The sequence below is a fragment of the Mirounga angustirostris genome, unplaced genomic scaffold, assembly GCF_029215605.1.
Source record: "Mirounga angustirostris isolate CCGP_5_RB_7025 unplaced genomic scaffold, mMirAng1.0.hap1 SCAF_10, whole genome shotgun sequence".
In the NCBI taxonomy this organism is placed as follows: domain Eukaryota; kingdom Metazoa; phylum Chordata; class Mammalia; order Carnivora; family Phocidae; genus Mirounga; species Mirounga angustirostris.
Genome location: NW_026991718.1, coordinates 5938438 through 5962258, shown reverse-complemented (window position 1 = coordinate 5962258; position 23821 = coordinate 5938438).

Genomic DNA, 23821 nt, shown 5'->3' with positions numbered 1-23821 from the left:
GGACACGGTAAGATGGCTGTGCCTGAGCTTGGAAGCAAGCAAATCCCTCGGTGCCTTAATCTCGACTCCCTAGCCTCCAGAACGATGAGAAATAAATGTTTAAGGCACACAGGCTCCAGTATTTTGTTAGAGATGGCCCTCATTCACCTTCTGCCTGAGGCCTGGAACTTTGCTTGCTGTTCTGGGAGCCTGTTTCCACTTGCCCTGCCCTCAGCACGTGACCAGCTGCCCACCTTCTCCCAAGCATAACCCCGATGCACATCTGCATCAAGCAATTATTTCAAGACCCTGCACCTCGTGATCTTTGAAACATCCACGTGAAGTATGTGCAAACTGCAATACTGCCAACACCAGGCAGAATAAACAGGAACGGAGGCGGAACTGAATTAATTCCCTTCCGGCTCGCCAACCTTCACGAGCACCGGTCACTTCGCCGCTCGACAATCTCTTCTGCTTTGTTTAAAGGATGTCCTCAGACTGAGCATGACCGTCCCCTCCCCCGTCTCATCCCCTGAGGAAAGGTCAGGCCAGACTGAGCCCCTGGAAGCTGCTCCTGCCTTGAGGGGACAGGGACCAGAGGCAGCTTCTCAGAGGCCACATCAAAGCTGCCCACTGGGTGGACCCCTTGGGAGAGGCTGGTGGTCACCCCCCTTATGTCCTCTGACCCCAGCTAGTTAGCAGATGCCAAGCTCCGAAAGCCTTCTCCCCTGCCCACCCAAGTGCAGCCCTCCAGTAACACAGATGCATTTTGATCTAGAACCTCAAATTTAGGAAGCAAGAAAAAGGAAAAAATTGTTTGTGTCAATACCCATGTATCCGTCAGTTCAGTGTCAGGGCTTATCATATACAAGCTCGTCACAGCAGACCTGGTGCTTGGCCTGCACACACGCACACACATGCTCACACACGCTCACACACACACACACGCACCCCGGGCAGGTCAATCCCTGTATCGTTGGCTGCCACTGGTCTCCTAAGGAGCTTACCGGGGCATGTTCTGACTTCAACAATGACTGCTAATGGTTTTGCATTTCTCCCAAGTACTATAAGCTGTCCTTGTCACTCTTATCTTCTAATGAAATCAATAAATTCAGGAGACAGCAAGAGACAGAGCAAAGGCAATGCCAGAGCCAAGGGCACAGTGGGATTATCTGCTAAGCCATAAATAATCATCTTGAAACGATGATCAAACCTTGACTTTTGCTTAGAGAATGAAGTTGAGACTCTCCTGGTAAAGGAAAATTTCTTCCCAATTTACTTAAAAGGAGAATCACGTACCCCATATAGTTGTGATTTTGCTAACGTAGAAGACTCTATCACGTGAAACTCAATTTCTATGCCTTTTAGGAGCTGGGAGCATTTCAGCTTTTCTGCCCCTTTCTAAAGTGTGTTCATAGCAGTAAACACCCCAGGTGAGCGGTACTTTGGGTTACCACACAGTTTTGCCTTGATCTTTAAAAGGTTTGCTCTTTGGCTTCTACATTCATCTTTTCCCCAAGTTGCAAAATCCACCCTACCTTTTTGCTTATTTCTTCCTAATTCTCCCTCACTCTGGGACAAACCTGACCAGTCACCCCCTAGCCTTCTGCTTTAAAGAAGTCCTTGATGTGGCCCCCACCTACTACTCCCATGCCATTGTGTTCCCACCCACTCCTCTTCACCCGCACAGCTCCCGAGATGCTGGAACACTCTCAGCTCCGACAACATGCCGTATTGCCTTCTAATGCAGGGTTTTGCACCTGCTCTTGTGCTGCCTGGGGAACCTCTCCCCACGCCCCCACATCCAGCACACTCCTACTGTCCCTCCAACTCGGGTCGGCTGCCACTCTCCAGGGATCCTTCCTGGAGCTCCCTCTCTAGGTTCGCTCTTTTTTATACCTTCCATAACTATGTACTCTTTCCAAGGCTCACCTCCCCTGAGAGAGGTGTCTGACTGCCCCAGAGAAGTTAAGGTTGAATCAGCCTTGGTCAGAAAAGAGATCATGTAGTACGGACATATATATCCCTGGTATGCCATGAAGCTTCTCTTAAAACATGAAGTGATGAGCTGAGCAGCTATCCCAGAAGTTATTCAACTGCTACCTAACATTTAGCTATATGGGAAACACAACAAAACATGTACACACACACACACACACACACACACACACACCGCAACCTTCTCCCGTGCATTTTGAGGTAGCTCTACCTAACGTGACTCACTGATGAGAACAGGCTGCCCTTCCCTGTGGAGATAGGTCAAGCCAGTCTGAGGCAATGCCACCCCTCCACTAGTCCAACATCAGAATCCAGGATCCCTGATCATGTTCATTCCCCCTTGATTTTCCTCACGATGATGACCCATGAACTAAACTATACATGTGACCACACAAACACACTTTGAATACAAGGGTGTGGAAAAGAACAAATATTTCCCGCTGCAGGCTGGGCTTCCAGACCGGAGTGGGGCAGTAAGTCTGAAGGCAAGCAGCTCAGGACATGGGAAAGGTGAATTGTTCCGCTTACCTCCAGCCTGCAAATCTATGCTTGGCTGGACTTCAGGAATGCACATTCCATCCTCAACTCTGAATGATGTCTAATTATCATAAGTGATACCTGGCAAATATCTGAAAATACCAATTCAGTTTCCCCATTGTGACCTTCACTCCAGCCTTCTACTCATACCTCTCTGCATTTTACCCCATGGTATGTTTCAGGCCACTCCTTCTCAGACTTTCATGTGCAGATCAATTATCTGGAGAAATTCTGGGGATTGTTTGCATAAAGATTCCGCTTTGGTAGATCTGAGAGTCTACACTTGTAAGGGGCTCTGGCCCCGGAACCACACTTTGAGTAGCAAGATTCTAGGATGTGATAGGGTGGAATCTACAGAGCTCTAAATCTGCTGGCTGATCGGCTGCTGATAACCAGTTACTTTGTCAGGCTGTCAGTAAAACATAAGCCATATGCCTACTGAATTAATCCTGCCCTTGAAGGCTTACATAAAGGGACTTTGACTCACTGTTCACAGCCCAGAGAGCATCAGACTCTCCCCAAGGAGACTTTTAATTCCCTGTAGCTTACTTTCTCACAGGAAGTTTATGACGGTTCCTTTCATATGTCAACTTGACTGGCCACGAACCCAGATTAGACATCATTCTGGGTGTGTCTGTGAGCACGTTCTCAGTTGAGATTAACATTTGAATTGGTATGCTCAGTAAAGCAGATTGCCCTCCCCAAAGTGGGTGGGCATCATGCAGTCCACTGAAGGGCTGGATGGAACAAAGATGGAGTCAGGAGGAAGTGGTCCCTTTCTTCCTGCCTCACTGTTTTAGCCAAGACATCTCATCTCCTCTTCTCCTGCCTCTGATGGGGGTTTACACATTGGCATCCCTGGTTCTCAGGCTTTTGGACTCAGACACAGTTACACCGTCAGACCGTGGGACTCCTCAGCCTCCATAATCATGTGAGCCAATTCTTGATAATAAGTCTGCACGTATATATCTATCTCCTATTAGTTCTGTTTCCATGGAGAACCCTGACTAATATATAACTCTGTCCACTGCTCACCTCCCAGCACATTCTCTCTCCTCCACCCCAAAACAGCCCACTAGCACTAATACCTGGTATTTGTACCTGGCACAGCTAGCTGAAGATTTGGAGTGAAAGGCATTTTGATCCATCAAAGAACTTCCCTGCCAGTAGCATAAACATTGACTTTTTAGATGCCGTTGTTCTCAAAAGTTCTATCAACCCTGTAATAAGAGGTATCCTCACCTGCACAGGCCTCTCTGCCCACCCCCACCCTCATTTGTCCATTTGTGGTGAAAAACTGTTTTGCTGTTTTCTTCCAAACCATGCTGTTATCCCAAGCAAGAATTTTGCTTGACAAGAAAATGCCATATATTCAGAAGAGAATTTACACTATTTTCTGAAGTATAGAAGACGTTGCAATTCAGGTTTAGATTAAAACATTGTTTTCCTCTCTGTTCAATACATGGGTTGGATTGAGAAACACAGAAACACTTATTACCCTAATTTCTAGTAAATGACCTTGGACAAGTCTTTCAACACTGCCTCTGTTTCCTTAATTATAAACTATGGTTTAGTGGTACCTTCCTCACAGGTAGTTGTGACATTTTCAAAAACTAACAAGGTAAAGTACCTAATGCATTCTTGGCAGGCCATGACCTTTCTTCCTCATGCCAATGGCCTGCTTTCCCCAAAATTGGCTTTCATGATCATTTCAACATGAGCCCCTTGTAGCAAAATTAGAGCAGCAAATCCTGATCTATTTAGGGGGAAAAAGTATAATGTATTCTAGGCTTTTTGTTAATTTGAATTATCAAATCCACCCCCTCTTTCAGCCTCAAGGATAATTGAAAGTTGACTGTACCATTAAATTAACATCAACTTTAAGCTTTTGCTTTAATTAAACCTACATTACATTATTCTTTAGTGCCAAGGAGTAAATTCCTTAATGACTAATGAGTCAATACACCCAAGCCCAGGAGTTGCCTTTTGTACCGATAGAACCAGCCCGTGAAGGAGTCACATCAGCAGCCCTTTGCAAAAAGAAAGCATCCTATTTTTAGTCTGAAACTCCCAGACTGAAAATCAGAAAGCATCCGAAGAGAAATGCACCATTTGGTTAGCCTCCAAACACACTTGTAAAGACATGCGCCCTTCTGTTTCCATATTTTTCCACTTCAGATGACATACACAAACAGCAAGAAGACAAACGTCCCTATTAAAACACATTGATACCATAATGACATTAATCATAACAAAAACAATTAGAAGAAGGCTCACAAGATAGCAGGTATTCTTCAGTGCCTAGGTAACCCTCCATCATAGCAGATTTCTGGGAGCATTATTCCAACCACTGGAAAATAAAAAGCAAGGGGGCAGGATGGAGAGAATCCTGGTCTGTGTACATCTAAGCAGAGATGGGGATGTTTCCTGTGCCAAGTGGTTCTGGACTATGAGCCTCATCGTGATTTTCAACTGCAAAGTGAATTTCTTTTAATTCCTTTTTCCCTTTGAACAAACAAAACTGGAACATGGGAATTAATAAAATTGAGCCCCTTTATAAGAATCCCAGCTGCCAAACCAGAGTGGGACATTCTCAGAAAGATAGGAATTGGGCCCAGGAAGGGTTGGGGCCCCAGGGGAAGGCAGCTCAAAGGCAGAATGCTGCCACGTGCACCCCACAAATGTGCTTTAGAAGGAGAAAAGAAAAGGAATAGGAAAAAAGGAGAAAGATAATTATAGGTTATGGAAACTGATCAACTCAACTCACAGGGCCCGAATCCAACCAGAAGAGCAAGCACCAGGATTTCAATCTTAGGACCAGGATTTCCATCTTGGGACCTTTTTTTGCAAAATGAATGAAATCATGTGTTCTCAGCCCCCTGCCTACTCAGGAGCAGAGACTGCGGCAGGCGGAGAGCTGCGGAAAGAAGTCAATAGGAGTGTGGAGAAGAAGCGCCTGTAGGTGGACCTGAGCCCTAGCCATCAAGCTGCTTGCTTTTCCTCCCACTGACCAAGTCCATGGTGAATGCGGCATCTCGCATGTAGAGAGTGACTTTCGAAGGGCTTTTATATACAATCCCCATCTCATTTAATTTCAAAGGGAGCTGCATGTTAGGCTGGATGGTGATTGCCTTCGTGCCCACTTTACAGCCAACAGTGCGGAGGGTTCAAGGATATGCTGGGTCATACGTCATTGGCCATTACCTCAGAGGGAAGCCTCTAATCTTCCAAACCCCAAACTGTAGGACTCCTGACCCTATGTTACAGGGACCTCTCCAACTAAGTGACACAACAACAGGTCCCTTCAGAGTTTATTATATGGTCAGGACATACAAACCCAGAGTGCTTGTACAACTTCCACAAAAGAGAGCAAGTAGTAAGATTGCCCTTATAGTTCCCACATTATGTGGTCAACACACAGGGGAGCTAACCAAGCAAGTCTTTAAACATTGAGGTAAGCTCTTCGCCCCTGTACTCAACTTTCTGGTGATAAAATGAAAAATCAACATAGATTAACATAAACATCGAGTTAATGTTAAATTGTAAAGAATCAAGGGCTTCCTTTCTTACCTTTCTTAGCAATGGATGATGATACTTTAGTGCTTTTCATTCACAAAAGCACTCGGCCGGCAGCTTCCCAAGTACTCTGTTAAAACAAAACAAAACAAAAAACCTGGAACTCTGTTTTTAAAAATCAACGCTAACTGACAATGTTTATGATAAATTTATGTCTACTGTGACCCATTGGGGTTTATCCTGGGTATACAAGGATGGTTCAGATCAGAAAATCTATCAGTGTAATTTCACCACATTAATAGATTTAAGGGAAAAAAAAATTCATCAGATTAGCTCAAGAGATGTAGAAACATTATTAAATAAAATTCAAAATTTCTTTAAGATTAAGAAAAGAATTTCTTAGCAATATACAAGAATTTCCCTTACCATGTAGATGGCATTTAGCCAAACTTTCAGTATCATACTAAATAGTGCAAACTGAGCCTCATTCCCATCAACATCAGGAAGAAGGCAATAGTCCACATAGCCACCTCTACTGCTTGCATCAGAGGGATGGAAAACATTGACCCTAGGGCCAAACCATCAGGGTCTCACACTCTGCCTCTTACTAGTTGTGCTGTCTTGGGCCTACTCAAATTCCCTCTACCCCAATTGCCACCTGACAAAGACCCTGTGCTTGACCTTGAGTCAGGCTCTCTTGGGCCTACCTACTCCACCTATAGCAAGAATCCTGCTCAGTCAGCTTAGCGAGAATCCTCACCTCCCCTACCTGATGTTCTTTGTCCCTGACCTCTGATGCCTAGGTCCCTCACCCACCTTCAAAAAGAATTCTGTTAAGTCAGTTTAGCAAGAATCCCCAACCTCTGATGTCCCCTTAGTAATTTTTCATCCACTGATTCTGCACCCCCTGCTTCTTGGCTATAAATGCCCATTGTCTTTGCTATGTTCAGAGTTGAGCCCCATCTGTCTCCCCTAATGTGATAGTCTTGACACCTATTACAGTAGTCCTGCATGAAGTCTTCCTTATAGTTTTATAAGCAGCAGAACATTTGTTTCTCTAACACTACCAGTAAAATAAGAATAATGATAATATTGACCTCATAGAAATATCATGAGATGGAAAGAGCTAGTACATGCAAGGTGCTGAGAAGAGTCTAACACTCTAAAAACACTCTATAAATTTCAGTGATTACCATCACAGAGATATACACTTTTAAAAAGAAAAGGAACAGAATGAGTAGGAAGCAGTAGACAAGATGTTAGAAAAAATCCCAGAAGACCACAATAAATTATTAGTTATGAGGTTGCCGAAATACAAAACCAATTTTAAAAATCAATACTAGCAGTAGCTCATACAATTTTTTAAAAGTTAAAAAAATGCTCTTTTCTTCAGTAATGACAAAATATAAAGTGTCTAAAAAATAATATGGGAAACATTATACATCGCTATTCAAAGACACGAAGACCGAAATAGGGAATAGAGAAATATGTCATGTTCACGTGTAGAATGCCTCAGTAATATATGTTAATTCTCTCAAACTAATTTGAAAATTCAATTCATTTTTAATCAAAATCTCCATATCGCTTTTCTCAGAACCTAACAAACTGACAAATAGCAGTATTTGGCCACGCAGATATCAAGATTACCATAAAGCTATAATAATCAAATTACCTGCCCTGAAAGAGACTCACACATAAAATAAAAATAATAATAATTTAAATATGAAAGTTAATATTAATGAGTATTTATTATATGTTAGGTTCTGCATGGAGGAATCAAAGCGCAGTATTGCTCATTTAATCCCCCAAAAGGTATTTATTAATATTACCTCATTTTTGCAGATACGAGGGACTAAGATAGAAATGCAGAAAGATTATACAACTTGATGAACATGATATCCTTGTTAAGTAATGGAGCTGGGCTTTGCAACCAGGTTGTATCTCTACAATCTCTGCTATAGCATCTCTTTTAGAAACATGGTATTCTACAAAATGGCATTAAAATTCAGTAGGTAAAGGCTAGAATATTCATTAAGTGGGAATGGAACAATTGGCTAACCATAAGAAACATACACACCCCCACACATACACACACATGCACATTCCAGAATGACTAAAGACCTCAATTTAAAAACAAAATTTTGGAAAAAAAATATAAAGATTCTCTTCATGACATTGGGAAGAGATTTCTTAAGTTACAAAAATACTAACATTTGACAAAAAGATCAATAAACTTACCTATTTTCACATTTACAACTTTTATATAATTTTTCATACATGTGCAAAAAGATCTATACACATAGATGTTCATTGTTGTAGTATTTCACTAGCAAAATTTTGCTAGTACATCTCTAACAATAGGAAAATGATTTACCCTATTGTGCTATGTTCATATAATGATATACCTATGCTTATTTTATTAAATGAGCTATTTAAATGTTACTAAAATAAATGAACCTGGGGCACCTCGGTGGTTCAGTTAGTTAAGCGTCCAACTCTTGATTTCAGCTCAGGTCATGATCTCAGGGTTGTGAGATTGAGCCTCGCATTGGCTCTGCACTCAGTGCAGTCTGCTTGAGAATCTCTTTCTGCCTCTCCCTCTGCCCGCCCTTCTATAAGGAAGACTTCATGCAGGACTACTGTAATAGGTGTCAAGACTATCACATTCGGGGAGACAGATGGGACTCAACTCTGAACATAGCAAAGACAATGGGCATTTATAGCCAAGAAGCAGGGGGTGCAGAATCAGTGGATGGAAAATTACTAAGGGGACATCAGAGGTTGGGGATTCTTGCTAAACTGACTTAACAGAATTCTTTTTGAAGGCGGGTGAGGGACCTAGGCATCAGAGGTCAGGGACAAAGAATTTATTTATTTATTTATTTATTTATTTATTTATTTATTTATTTATTTATTTATTTATAATTATTTAATTTATTATATAAATAAATAATACATATTTATTTATTTATTTATAAATAAATAATACATTTCAAATATAACACTAATGTTAAGCGACAGAAACATTTTATAAAATGGAAGACACTTTGGTAAAACATAAAGACATGTCACACAATCCTACTCATCCTTTATGAATACATACATATGGTACAGTATAAATGCACATGAGGAAGGGCACACGACATTTGCATGATGGCGGTGTCCTTCAGGGAGTGGAACAAGGAAGGGGAACAGACTAAAAGGGTGTAAACAGAAGATTTCACAAACATATGACCTTTTACTTCTTGGGAAAAAAAAGGATATGAAGCAAAATGTCAACCTGGTCACCCCTGGACGATAACTACCTGGATGTTCATTTTATTGTTCTCTGTCCTTTTTGGATCACTTGAAATCCTTGGTAATAACAATGTTGTTTTGAAAATTGGCTCTTAGGTGGAGGGTAGACTGGAGAGGGTGAAAAATCCAATGGACTAGTGAGGAGGCTAATTCATGAGCCCAGGCTGGCCATTGTGAAGTCTGGAATAGAGTGATGGTGGCAGGAATGTTTTGCCAATAGACTAGTTATGGAAGGGGGTAAAATAGAGAAGAATACAGGGGATCCTGGGTGGCTCAGTCTGTTAAACGTCTGCCTTCGGCTTAAGTCATGATCTCAGGGTCCTGGGATTGAGCCCCACGTCCAGCTCCCTGCTCAGTGGGGAGTCTGCTTCTCTCTCCTTGCTCCCCCCCCACTCATGCTCTCTCTCTGTCGCTCTCTTGCTCTCTCGCTCACTCTCTCAAATAAATAAAATCTTGAAAAAAAGAAGAAGAATACAGAATGGCTCTTGGGTTTTTGATCTGGTAACAAAACTGATGATGGAGCCATTTACTGAAAGAGGCTTAAGAACAACAACAGGTTTAGGGGAGAAATAGAGAATGTTTTGTGGCTCTGACAGATTTGAAGTCATTATTAACTGTCCAAGTGAGTTGAATGGACAATGTAGGGAGATTGCATGCAGATTCAAACCTGGAGCTCAGAGGTGAGTTCAAGACTGGAAATAGAAATTGGAAGTCATCGAATTAAAGATGGCATTTGAAACCTCAGTGAGATCTTCTGAGAGTACAGATGGAGAAGAGAAGCGGACAAAGGGCCAAGTTTGGGGTGCTCTAAAATTAAGGGGGGAACCTGAGAAGGGGTAGTGAGCTAAATAAACACCCCTGACCAAAGATGACCGCATCCTAATCCCCAGAACCAGTGACTATAGTATCTCACAGAGGAAAAGGGACTTTGCAGATGAGATGAAGGTAAGGATGTTGAGATGGGGAGACGATCTGGGTTGTCTGGGTGAGCCAAATGCACAAAGGTCCTTATCAGATGGAAGCAGAGGCGCTAGAGTCAGAGAGAAATGCAAGAACAGAAGCAGAGTTCAAGCAGGAGAGAAGACGCCATGTTGTTGGCTTTGAAGTTGGAGGAAGCAGTCAGAAGTCAAGCAGTGTGGGTGACCTATACACCCTGGACAAGACAAGGGAGCCGATTCTCCCCAGGGGCCTCCAGAAGAATGCAGCTCCATCCACACCTTGATTTTAGCCCAGAGAGACCCGTGTTGGACTTGTACTCCACAAAACTGTAAGGTCATAAACTCCTGCTGCTTACGCCACTCGGTTTGTGGCAATTTCTCACAGTGGGCAATTAATACAGGGAATGGCGTGTGATGTCTGGGAATCAGCAGCCGGGAGCCCAGGGAGGGTGGTAGGCAGGAGGCTGTTTGCGTGGCACAAGTCCAGTGGTGAGAGCATCCCCAAAAGAAAGGAGGGGGCCCGTGTGTGAAATAACACTGCGAGATACGGTCCAGGGGGAGAAAGAGCTGACCGCTGGGTTTGCTCAGATGAAGGTGGCTGGTGACAAAGTAGCTTCCTAGATCTCCAGCTTTGACTGGAGGGGGTTAAAGAGGGGAGGAGAGGTGAGATGGTGGAGAATAGAGATTGGGTCACTGAGGTTCCTGCAAGGAGCTAGAGGGGCGGCCAGTGTGGCTTGTGTTTTTCCTTCAGCTGAGTCCAAATGCTAATGGAAAGAGCTCAACAGAAACTGAAGGCCGGACCTTGTAGGGGAAGCCCTAATGGGCTGGCGGGAAAATACCCAGGACACACTCCATCCAGGACACTGGCCTTGCAGAGGGCCTGTGGAAGGGAGATGGGCAGCACCCAGGTGGGATGACATGAGTGGGGAGATGGAGCCTCTCCTTGAGCCTCTACCAGCTCAGGGAAACTGGGCTCATTGACTCAGAAGGCAGAGATGGGGAAGGAATGGGTGAAGGCTGGGGGGGAACAAAGAAGTCGTGAAATTGCCCTTGGCGGAGCAAATATGGGATTCAACACCCACCCGTTGTAAAAGCAAGGACTCCACGAGTGTCCATCTCCTCAGCTTCCCTGAGGTCCCAGTCTCCCACGGAATGTTCCCTCGGTGCAGACTCCACAGTGGGAGCATCAGCAGGTCCAAGGCAGAAGGAGAATAAAAGATGGGTTTTCTTTTATGTTCCCTAGCAAAAAACTTAAAATTGTCCTAAATGTCACACCTGTATTTTGGTGAAAAAGAAAAGAATCCTAAAGGCAAAGCCTGTTTTTAGAACTTTGACAGCAGGAAGGACAGTCCTAAAACATTAATGAGTAACAACAAACTCAAGGTTCTTTGGGGACAATTTGGAGACATTAAAACTTAGTTTTGAGTTTCATAGTTGTTTTTTTTTTTAAATCAACATGAAGCTTTACCATCAGTGCTATAAAATCTGTTATCATTTCTTAGCCTTTGGAGGTTGTACTTAATTTAAATGTTGAACTATGACACGATTTTCATAAGCCTACACTGCTAACCATATGTTTCTAGAGAAGGCTGTTTGCACTGCCTCCCCCATTTGATGAACTAGTTTATAACTGCAAAAATGTGATTCGTTTATTTATATTTAATCAAAACACACTACAAAAACTTGATAGCTTACTCCTCTAGCTTTGCATCATTGGTGACAGATGAGAAAAAAGTGTTCAGCAACTTAATCTGATTTACCATCATAAATATTCACATCTTACATATTTGTTCCACGAAACAGTCATGTAAGTGGCTTTCATTTACTTGCAGATTTATTGTCTTGACTGTATAATGCAAATCAATTATTGAAACTGTTTAGTAACATACACCCATCCAATAAATAGTGAAGGATTTCTCTCTCTCTCTGTCTTACAAAGTGAATTAAAATGAACAGGATGGAGCTTTAGAATCCTATAATCCATCATGCCAATGGTAAAGTGGATATTTCCGTCACATATGCTAAACAAGTTCTCCGCATATGCACAGTGAGTGGATGGTAAAATTCCACCATTACCAATATTTTCTTTCTTAAAAAATGTACTTCTAGGGGGGCGCCTGGGTGGCTCAGTTGGTTAAGCGACTGCCTTCAGCTCAGGTCATGATCCTGGAGTCCCGGGATCGAGTCCCGCATCGGGCTCCCTGCTCGGCGGGGAGTCTGCTTCTCCCTCTGACCCTCCTCCCTCTCATGCTCTCTGTCTCTCATTCTCTATCTCACAAAAAAAAAAAAAAAAAATGTACTTCTAGGAGTTCTGTTTCCAGGAACATAGCAGGCCCAGTGTTCAGACTAAATCCTGAAAACAGCTAAGAGCTCTGGATATATCTGTTTTTTCATTCTTAAAAGCATCTTTATGAATTACCAAGTCAAAATCTATGGGGGACATTGGAAGTGAGAAACGTAGTAATGAAATCACTTTTGCCCTGAGAGCAAATCTGGTGAACTTTCATCTTTATGGCCTTTTATGAAAAGCCCGGGTCCCATGGCAGGAAACCCTTCCACAGAGCTGGGAGCCCGAAGGACTCCAGCCCCCTGTGAGGGAGAGGGGGACAGACCCCACACTCAGGCCCACAGATGACCACCATGGTGCTGGGAGCAGGGCATGCCTTCAAGAATTTGTCATGAAAAATAAGCTTTCTACCCAGATTAACATTAACTAAAACAAAATTCGTAGACTGAAGCTTTTTGGACTTTTTAGGCAAATGCTACCAACAAAACCAGAATAGCTTTATTATTATCACGGGGAAAAAGTAGATTTTAGAGTAAGAACATCGTTAGGGATAAAGGGGGTTACAATATAACAATAAAAGAAAATTTACTGGGGAAGTTTTTTGCCCTAATTTTATTTTTTGTGTTGTTTTGGTTTTGTTTGGGAGAAGCTATTGTTACTCTTACTTATTTTTTTCCCCAAAACCTTATATATTCCATGAGGCCTTTCCAATATCCTAAAGCCCTTGGCTTTGGAACTGAAAAGTCAGCTCGTGTTCCAGAAACAGAGTCATGTTCATGGAAACAGAGTCTGAGACACAAAGCTGTGGCAAGAGGATTTACTGGGGAGTGTTCTCAGAAGACACATCTTTGAGGAAGGGGAGGGAGGTGGAATTGGACCCCGGAAGAGACAACTCTCAACAAGATTACATCTGGACCTCAGCCATCTGCAGAGAGCTCGGGAGCTGGAGATGTCCTCCCAGGTCTCTCCCCAGCTGAGGCAAGCAGGCCAGGCCTTTGGGCCCCCAAGTCAGCCAGTAATCGGATGGGGACCATGCTCTGGGAGGTGAGCACAGGCATGTCCCTGTGGCTGAAGGCCACTCCCAGCGAGGCAGCCGAGTGGTGGATGCCCAGGCCCTGAAGAGCCCCATGGTGCCTGCTACAGTCCACACCCACTATGGATTCACTCACTTCTTATGAGTGTGCCCCGTCACGGGAGTTCCTCCGGGATTTTGGTTGGACTCTTTACCTGGGAAACATAGAGAAGAAGGTTATTCAGATAAACAGCCCCCACTGCCACAGTTGATCTCAAGCTGTCACTAACACTCACCATCCCCTCCTCCACCACCAAGTCAAGATTCCCCACTCCTTCAGCTTGTGCCTCTGCTGGACTAGGCAAGTTGCCTGGTAGGGTTACCCAGACAGGATCTCTGAAGGGGCTGTACCCCTGGTTCTCACTCTCTTCTTCGGATATGACTCCTGTACTTGTCCACCTGCAGTAGGAGCACCAAGAGACTCCCTGGAGCAACGTCAGAGCACCAAACACGTTCTTCCCTGGCCTCATTGTGCATCCATCTACAACCCTACCTCCCCCTGATGATTAGGGTCAGTTATGCCTGCCAGGATAAAAGTTCTTCTTGTCTGCTGGTCAATTGTCAATTGATCAGGTGGTGAGTGTAAAATAAAATTCAGTAACAGTCCTACTGTATCCTCTGGTGGAGCTATTCTCCCCCTGGATGCCACAGAACCTAGTATGGCAGGGACAGAAAGCACAGTTCCCTCTGTTGGTCACTGGGAGCAATGGTGATTAAGACCGCTCCTGCTACTAACTTCTGGTTCTCAGAGCCACGTACTCTACCTGTCAGGGGCACAGCCTCATCGACATGGCATGCGTTCTGTGTCCCGGAGGATCATGCTCCACACTCATGAGGCATTACTTCTAAACCAGAACCTTAGCTATATTCATAAGAGGTTTTTCTACCTCTCTAGCAGGCTGGCAGCTTCTAGGTGATGTCATATGTGATGAACACAGTGCCTCTCATGGTCATGTGCCTACCACTGAACCCCCATTGCGATGAAGTGGTCCCTTGGCCTGAACTGATAGTATGTGGAATCCTGTGTTGGTGGGTGGTGGTGCTGCCCCAGGCCCTGCAGGAAGGAAAGGCAAACCTATGCTGAGACTATCTGATGACCCCGGTCAAGATTCATCTGTATCCCTTCCATGGTAGAAGAGATCCCTGTAGTCAATTTTTTACCACATGTCTGTTACCTGCACTGGGGGCTCCATGACTAGTCTCTGAGGCTAGCAAATCAGGCCTTCAGCAGCAACAGTACCTAGGTAGCCTTGGTAAATGGAAGCTCGTACCAATAGGCTCCCATGTAGCCTTCATCTCTGCCACTGTAGCATCTGTTGTACCTGCACGGGAGTGGCTGATGACAGGCTGATGCCAGTCATTCTATTTGTTTCTTTGCTACCTCTTCCATGATGAATGCACTTTGCTGGGCATTACCATGTGATATGCATATCTTCACACTGTACTCACTCCTGTAAGCTCATCTTCAAGCTTCTTCTTGTCCTCCCTATGCCAATCTTTCTTTCTGGAATATTCACCCTGTTCATGCACTTTGCCATGAGTATCACATGGCACATATTCTTATCTCAGGTCATCTCTCTTTCCCTACAGAGTGGATGACCAGATGACCTACCCAGACATATGTCCCCTGGAGGATTTCTCCTGACTGCCATCTTCCAAGGCCATCCCTGAGTGGTGTAACTGCAGTCCATTTTTGACATGCACCGGCGAATCAAGTCAGCCTGGCCCCATAGGGGACCATCGGTGTGAGCTGAGAGAAAAATACCAGAAAACAGTAGTGGATGGTAAGGGGCCCAGCTAACTGTGCAACTTCCTCATTCACTCTGACCCTGCTTATGCCCAGGCCTGGATATCCCACTTCCCCTTATCATGAGTCCACCCAATCTTATAAGTCAGTGAATCTCACAGAGCCCAGCCTGGCCGTGTAGTTAATTAACATCCCATAGTAACATGTTCCCACTCTACCAGGGCCGAGAATCTTGCTAAGAGCTACTTTTCAAATGATGAATACCTTTCAGTTCCTGATGACATGGCCTTTCTCCAAAATGCCAGTAGTTAATTTGTGACTCTCCCAGGGCTTGCCATAAGCTCCACGTGATGTTTTTCCCCATCTTACATCTCTGTAGCACCATAAGATCTGCCATGCCATATCATTTCTACCAGTAAGGACCATAGGGTCAGCCAGGTTGTACGACACAAAGAGCAGGATCACTTACACTGCCGCCTGACCTGCTGCAGATTCTTTCCTTCCTGAGTCCTACTCAGAGATGACAGCCTTCCATATCACCCAGAAAATGGGTTGACGCAGTATTTACAGGGGTAGAACATGCTGCCTACAAAATCCACAGGCTTACTAAGCATTGTGCTTCTTTTTAATGGTGGAAGGTATGAGATGCAATCCTTCCTTACTTTGGAGGGGCTATCTCAGGAAACCCCAAATCTCTGGATTCCTATGAATGTCACTGATGTGGCAGGTCTCTGAGTCTTCGTGGGGTTGATCTCCCAGCCTTTAATGTCCTTGTGTTTTGCCAAGCCCTCCACTGACTTACTACTTCTTGTTTATCTCATCCAATTAGCATGAGCATTGATGTAGTAAATAAATGCGATATTCTGGAATGTCCAGAGAGTCCAGGTGGCTTCAGACAATTCATAGAGTGAAGAATGGGAGAGGTAACATGGACCTGGAGCAGGACTGTAAAAGTATCCTTTGGGGCACCTGGGTGGCTCAGTCGGTTAAGCGACTGCCTTCGGCTCAGGTCATGATCCTGGAGTCCCTGGATCGAGTCCCGCATCGGGCTCCCTGCTCGGCGGGGAGTCTGCTTCTCCCTCTGACCCTCCCCCCTCTTGTGCTCTCTCTCTCTCTCACTCTCTCTCTCAAATAAATAAATAAAATCTTTAAAAAAAATAAAATAAAATAAAATAAAATAAAAGTATCCTTTGTTCTAGGTGAATCTGAACCGCTACTGATCTTCTTCTCAGGGATGGAAAAGAACACATTCCCCAATCAATGGCTTCCTTCCATAGGCCAAAGACTATGTTAATATCTGTTAGTGAAGACCAACCAACCAACCAATCAAACAAACAAACAAACAAACAAACAACCACTTCTGGCAGAGCAGCTGAGAGGGGAACTACTGCTTGATTCACTTTGGGGAAGTGCTCTGTCCTCTTTCATTGTTCATCTAGTCTGTGTAGGGGCCAGACTGACAAATTAAATGGGACTGTGACAAGGAGCACAACCCCCACATTCTCTGTCTTTGAGAGTGGCACTCATCCCCAGCATTCCTGCCTCAACATGGCATGTGATCACATTTATGACTTACTCCCTGGTGGGGAAAACGGTATGCCCCTCTTCAACATCTTATTCTAAGCAAAGGAACCAATGGGCAGATTCTGCCAAGTCTGAGGGTATCTATTCCCGGCTATACTTGAGGGAAATGACAAGTTAGGTTCAGGGACTGTGAGTTGAACCTGAGCCAAGATACCTTTCATTACCTGATTTCCTGGTCTGTTCTCCAACAGGGGGGCCGTGGTGGCACTTTGGGTCCTCAAGTCTCAATGTCAGTTTGATACTCCTCAAAAAGCTTAGGTATTGGGCACCTGGGTGGCTCAGTTGGTTAAGCGACTGCCTTCGGCTCAGGTCATGATCCTGGAGTCCCGGGATCGAGTCCCACATCGGGCTCCCTGCTCGGCAGGGAGTCTGCTTCTCCCTCTGACCCTCCTCCCTCTCATTCTCTCTCTCTCAAATAAATAAATAAAATCTTTAAAAAAAAAAAAAAAAAAAAAGCTTAGGTATTCCTCCTTCCCCGTTGTGAATTTGCTTGCACAAATAGCCAAGTCCCTTTTGGAGAAGAACCAGGGGAAGTGTTGCCAAACATACCTGCTGTAATGTTGTAGGGTCCAGGGAGGAACTCTGTTTCCCCTTCAACCTAGGGGCCTGGGTCTGAGAATTAGCTCAACTAGGCAGGAGATCCTGACTATTGCTGGGGTGGTTTTGCTAACCCTCTTAATCACCCATACGTGGTTTCTTTTCATTGTATCAATTAAGCAATACCCTCATCAGCTGCCTATCTATCTTACTTCTGGGATCAATGTATCTAATGACCATCTCTATAGCTCTCTGCAGGGCAAGATACTCCCTACGTGCTCCACTGATCTTGCCTCTCATTGGGATCTTTGTCTACACCTTCCTTCTGATGAGGAAAACAGCACCTGACCTCTAACCTCCCCATTGTTCCCAAGAACCCACTCTGTGATGTCACATCTATCTTCAGCTCTGGCCCATAGAGCACAGTCATTCCTGAACTTCTCACTGATGCTGGGGCCACTTTTCACCAGTGCATTCCTCTGTAAACGGGAAATCTTCCAGCCATCTCGGGAACATATAACTATATGTTCCACTATATGTTCCACTATAACATGACCATTCTTGGAGGTGTTTGGTCCCTTCCTCAACCATTTGCCTGAGTGTGGGTCCTTGCTACCTCCAGGCTTCTGGGCACCATCCTAGCAGAGTGTTAGCATTGCCTCCAGGGATTCTGGCCAAGATGTGAAGTCCTGTACCAAGGCAGAGTGCTCACTTATCACTAAATTCTCCCTATTCAACTTTATATTCTATATTCTTTGACTTGATCCTATGACTATTCTCTTGGTTTCTGGGACATGTTAGATAGATCCTACAGCTCCTTTTCCATATAAGCCCCTTTTCCCTTTGCCTGCCCAGCTCAGACCTAGTCACACTGTACTGAGATTTTGGCCCTTGTCATTCATCTGCTTGCCAGGAAGGAATATGGGGCTAGATTCTGAGAGGACAAGCATTGTCTTGTAAGATACTTGCCTTAATTGAGGCCTCGTTAGGATCTTCAGGAAAGTGGAATCAACAACCTTCTACATGGGGTAAGGAGTAGATCACTTCTGCAGCCCCGGAGAATTCCAGGGAACATAAGGGTGCAAAGTTCTCAACTGTCCAGGTACCCGTCCCAAGTATCGGGGTCCCACTTATTCCCTATCAGGACCCTGACTTTGGAGGCCTGAGGATTTCACCTTCTCTAAAACTCTTAAGATGCATTACTTAGGATAACAACTGGCACTCCAGCTGACCTGCTTTCCAGCTGGAGAACACTGGAGTTTTCTTACAAGCTGCCAAGGAAGTACTTGGGCTTTCACAGTTTGCCTTAAATCAGTGAGCCTCCCCTGAGCCTCCCGCTCTCTTCAACCTGAGGAGCACTCAACTGTCATCGCCCTGCCCCACGGGCTTCCTACTCACCATCTTCCTAGAGCCTTTCCACAGCCATCTGCGCCCCACTCACCACCAGGGACATGGCCCTCACCGTCTGCTAGCCCCATGCTCCTCTCCAAATTTCCATTTAGAGTCAGTCCACTTTTTCACAGCCCGGTCCTGTGTCAACCACCTTAGAGGTTTCCTGGAAACTGTCTGAGATGGAAAATGCATGCAGGTTTATCAGGGAGTGTTCCTGAGATGTTCACCTGGAAAGAAGACAGACAGGAATTTTCAGTAGGAGAAGCTGACACACAGTGAAGTTGCAACTGAGGCCATCCCCCGGCCAACCTAAGAGGTGCTCTGGAGTTGAACTAGCCCATCAGGTTTGGCTCGAATTGGATGAGGGGGCCGAGCTTTTGTTTTCCTGCCTTGGTCAGTGAAATGAGCATGGGTGTCATCCATAGGCACGTAACCTTGAGCGAGGCAGGTCCCGGCAGCAGAGGGTGACGTCCAGCAAAGAGCTCAGGTGTGAGCCGTCCACAGCCTTTGTTCCCAGCAAGCAGGTGCAAGTGCATCCTCTAGAGAGAGGTCTGGGCAGCCACATGGGACTGCTCTTTGTTCTCTTCTTTCTGCCCTTGCTCTCTTACCTGAGATGGTACACAGAAAGCTACTGTTTGAGTGGGAAAAACAGCAAAAGGAACAAAGACATCTGGGGTGAAAAAGGACACCTCAATTAATGTTTCAAAATATCATCGCACCCAGCAACTTCACAGTTTGCTAAGATTCTCTCCTCCCCACTCTGCATTCCTAAGACATGGTTTGTATCCCCCTCTTTCCCACCACACTGAACCACCCCCAGGATTATAATTGTCTTACACTTCCCAGGCCCCTCCACACCCCTCACGGTAGCACCAGCAAGTGTGCAATAAATATGTGAAGTCATCAAACAACTCATTTATATTCCTTCTGGCCAGTTAGGGGGATTCTGTGCCAAAGAGAGGGGGCCCAAGATGTAGCAGAAAGGAGTTCCAAGCATCCCAAAGACCAGGGCTCTTCCCTAAAATTTTCAAGGAGGATGTCGGGATACCATACAGTACAAGAGATTTGAGGAAAAGACCTGAAGAAACCGTACTCTTCTCTCAACAAGCAAAGGAAAAACATGGTAAGCCCTTTGGTAGTGAGGCAAGTGCCCACCGCTGAAGATGGAAACAGGGTGCTCTGTGTAGCAGGTGCCCACGTCCCTGAGCCGCGTGCTCAGGCGGGCAGAGCCCTGGCTTTGATCCAGAGGGCTTTGCTGGGGAGATCTAGAGTGAAGAAGCAGGAACTGGCTTTGCTGGAGCAAGTTTCTTCCCCACTCTGAGGCTCTGTTCTATGTCTGCTTGAGGACAGGACCTACCATCCACTCTCCCTGTGCAAAGAATTCCCCTGCGGGCTTCTGTGTGCCTGACTCCCCCCAGGAAGAGAGGCTGGGGACAGAGACCTGAGGACCCTTCCCACCAATAATCCTGTGGCTCCGTCCTGGCCCTGCTGATTCCCGGCTGGGAGCCTTTGACTTCAACTCCTCACAACCTGGTTTCCCCATTGGTGAAAAGGGGTGAGGGACCCCAAACCTGTGAATGTGTTGTAAGGACTAAAATACAGAGCACTGATATATCATTTCTTATTGCAGAGTAACAGGAGTTGTAAAGTTGTTTTAATGTTCTGGGATCCTTCCAACGAATGTCAGCTGTTAATCAAGAGGTTACTCTCTTTTTATTATAATTTCCCCCGCATGTTTAAGTACATCATTGTCTGTGAATTGAAAGATCACATTCGCTATCATTAGCTACTGAGAAGGCTTGACTTTGGCTAGCATTATGATTTTGCTTTAAAGTAAAAAAAAATAAAACAAAAAACTAACTACTATAGATGGCAGTAACTTTCAGCTGAAATCACTGTCCATCCCTCCCTCCCCATTTCATGTCCATCCTCCCTGACCAGCTGGGCCCTGGGCTAAGAGGTGAGGCTTCTCCTGAACAGCCTTGGGACTTGTGGGCCTGACAGAAAGCCCCCAAAGCCAGGGCTGAGGGAGCAGAAGGGTGATGCTCCACAAACCTTTGACAAGAAAGCCCACAAGATGCATGCTTTCTAGAACCCCAACGTCCCGGCAAGGCTGGGCCCCTCCCACCACCACTGGCCCTCGATCCCACTGTCATCAGCAGAGCAGGGCAAGTCCACCAGGTGGTCCTGACCTTCCCATAACCTGAGCAGGCCCTAGGGCAGCCCCAACATTGGGCACATTCCCGCTGAACCAACCTGGGTCAGACCCACCCAAAGGCCGCTGGATCTGCCCCATTGAGAAACCAATTGAAATCCCACTCCTTCTGGCAAGTGACAGGAAACCAAGATGACACCCTGGCAGTTCTGAGGTTAACAGGGAGGGTCCTGCCACGCCCAGACCTCTGGTTTCTGTTCCTCCCAGGGTTCCATCCCCTCCCACCCGTTAGTCAGGGATCTAAGTGAATATAAGATGCAGGCGAGTGAAGAGGCTGCCTAAGGTCAGGGTGGTGTCATGCTCACCTCTGCCTCAACAGGCCGTGGCACACAGGACACGCCGTGTTTGTGAACAATTCTCCCCCTATTGCCAAACCACTCTTAATTCTTCCCAAGGCAGGGAATCCCATCTGGGGAGTGAGGAAGCTCACCCCCAAGGGATCATCCACAAGCATTTGGATAACCAAGATGCTTGTCACAGTTGGGTGTTAACAGTCAAAAAAAAGAGAGAGAGAGAAGAAAAGAAAAGAAAAGAAAAAAAGGACCTATGCTGAGCCCTGAGCTCCAAGTGCCTCTGACTAGGAGGTGCTCCTATTTGTTCCGTTGACAAAAGGAGGCATGGAGTTGGTGAACTCGGCACAACCAAATCAGGACCAAGTCACTGTGAACCAAAAAAAGAAAACAAGAGAAAGGACCCAAAATGTTATTTTACTTGGAAATAAAATGCAAATTCTTGTGGAGAATAATGGTCCAACTAGATTGCTATAAAGCAACTTATAGATGGCTATGAAAGGCCTCTGGTCCAAGCACTTGACGCCCTGCTGAAAGGGGCTGCCAGAGGCAGGCAGGATGTGAGGGACATAAAGAACCTCCAGTCAAACCCCAGGCACCTGGAGGGCTGGTGGGGAGCCACCTTCCCCGGGCGCCTCACCCCAGGAACGCAGGCCCAGGGCAGATCACCCTCACCTCTGAGTGGGAATGAAGGCCCTTGGTACGTCCTGCTCTGAGAAACAGGAAACTCAGAGAGGTTTGGGTGTGCTACAGGAAAAAACAGACAGACGGACGGATGGACTGACAAGGGTCATGGGAGTCTTGAGTAGCACGATCTTTACAAACTCTCATTTTGGCGTTCCCCTGTGGCCGCTCAGGGATTGTGTCATGTGGGCAAGTTTCTTAACTTCCCAGAAACTCAGGTTCCTTATCTGTAAAATGACAACCTTAAATTGTCGTAGAGATGAAATGGGACAAGTCTCGTAAAGTGCCTCGTGCCTCACCCTCCCCGCTGCCCATTATTCTTGTCGGGACCGAACGGGCAATTGACGTGCATGCCCAGCCCCCACAAATGCTCACCCTGTGGTGTCACCTCCTGCAGGCTAAGGTCACTAATCAAGACGACACTAGGGCAAGACCCCAAGCTTGACTTTCATCTCTGACCCGCCGCAGAGCTAGTCACGGTGGCTCGGTTTGCTCAGCTGGGGAAATACAAGTTTCAGGCTCCATGGTCTCTGAAGTGTCTACCAATCTAGCAGCTTCTGAGCCCGTGCTTTCCTAAGACACAGTCTCTGGTGGAGCAGAGTGGCCGTGCATGGTGATTCTCTCGGGAGATCCAGGCCAGCTCTCCCAAGCCACCTTGTCACGACCTCCCCAGGTGAAGCCACTCCCCGGGGGCGTATACAGCCCTTGCTGTGACTGCAGCTGAGAAGTTAAGCTCTAAGGTGTTCGAATTTCCACCAGGCTTACATCTCGCAACAGAAAGCAAGGTTGAGTGGGTTCTCTCATTCACCCATCTAGGCTTAAGAAGACATTCCTTAAACAGATACCATCTCAAAAAAAAAAAAAGAAAAGAAAAGAAAAAACCCTCCAGGAAGCCAAGCGTTAAACAAAAGTGGAACTTGAGACTTTTTCTCTTGGTTCCCTATCACGAGCATCCTCTGCTTGCTTCGCAATTGCATTCCTGTGCACACTCCCTCAGCGCATGCAAGGGCACACACACGTTCACCGTGGAGTCCTGCCCGAGGTGGGACGGTGCCTAATGTCCCCAAAGAACAGCCCTAGGTATTGGCTCTGGTGGGAAGTTTAATAGGATTTTCTGACAGGCCTGTGGGAGAAGATACCTCCCAGCTGCCAGGGTCAATAACCAAAAAAAGGCAAATGAGGAAAACAGTCCTTTCCAAACACATCAAATGTCCTAGTTCCTTCTGCACAGAGATTGCCACAGCTCCGAGGACTGTGGAAGGTGCTTTGACTTCCAGGTTAAAAGAAAGTCGTATTTCTGCTCCTGGACCCCCCTGCTGTTTTGTCACTATCTTATTGCATTGGCCTGGGAAAAAATAATTATAGCTTTCTGGGCCTCAGTTTCCCCATCTGTGAAATGACAATTTTTATTAAATGGCATCCCAGATCCTTTCTAGTTGCCCAATCATGGGAAATCTCTCTCCAAAAGATTTTTAACCCTGTGGGGCCATGGGTCACTACAAATCTCTGATGAAAACGTGGACCTTATCTCTAGGAGTATATGCAAAGGCTCATAAACACAGAGTTTATACATGGAGTATGAGAGGGGCTTCAGAGAACCCCTGAAGCGTGCATGGGTGGGTGATGAGCTAACACTCTCACCTCCAGGAAGACGTCTCTAAAGACAATCTCTCTGAAAGAGAAGGGAAAGATATGGGAACTGGGCAAGTGTGGAAATCTAAAATTTTAATTTAGAAATTAATACAGTT